This window comes from Priapulus caudatus, unplaced genomic scaffold (genome assembly GCF_000485595.1).
Source record: "Priapulus caudatus unplaced genomic scaffold, Priapulus_caudatus-5.0.1 Scaffold1072, whole genome shotgun sequence".
NCBI lineage: Eukaryota > Metazoa > Priapulida > Priapulimorpha > Priapulimorphida > Priapulidae > Priapulus > Priapulus caudatus.
Window position 1 is genome coordinate 91,009 of NW_014578133.1, and position 934 is coordinate 91,942.

Consider the following 934-nt stretch of genomic DNA (forward strand, 5'->3'; position numbering starts at 1 on the left):
AGTCGGCACTACACCACCAAGAGCAGAACGCTCAAGATCTCATGTCAACGATCAACAATTTCACAAATCCTTTCACAGAAGACGGAAATAAGCTGATAAATCTGGTTACGAAAGCTGTGATGCCTGAACAAGTCCAACAAGATATCACAAACATGCCTGCGATTGGTCAGCAGCGCTTTTCAACATTCGTCGATGAAAGAATTACCAACAACCAAGTTAATCTGTGGGCACCAATAAAAAAGCTGAAACTCAAGATGTGGTCCACAACAGGCGCGAAAGTAAAAGTAGCAGTTGACGACAAAGTTTTTGAACTCAAAGAAGACTGAGCACTCTTTGCTCGATTGATAGTTATCTTCAAATTAAGACCGGATGTGAATTTGAAGGAGGCTGTAGGTACCTTTGAGTTTTCCGTTGTTCCAAGATCCCTCTTTTCAGCGGATGGTGCACTGTTGCATACCAGTTCGAAGAGCGACCTAATGGCGATCCTCGAGGACTCATCGACGCGACCAGATGTTGACGTGAGCCCGATGAATCAACATGATGAAAGTGGATCCAAACATGTTGTTGTCGTCGACGCAATGTGCGAGTTGCAGTCCTTAGACAAGCCAGACACGATAAAGACATGTCGCGACCTTGCAAACCATTTCATACAACGTCACTGGCAGAAATTCGGAAAGTATGACGAAGTTCATTTGATCTTCGACCGATATGATGTCGCAAGGTCCCTGAAGTCAGCTACAAGACTGAAAAGACTTGGTAAAGCTGTCTCTGTAGCCTATCATATAACAGATTCTAGATCAATCACAAGGGTCTCGATGCAGAAGCTCGATCCTCGCAGATGTGAAAACTAAGGATGAGCTAACAACGTACATGGCATTAAATATACTCGAGCATGAACGGACTCAGGAGAAACATCCTATTGTGGCATGGCGTG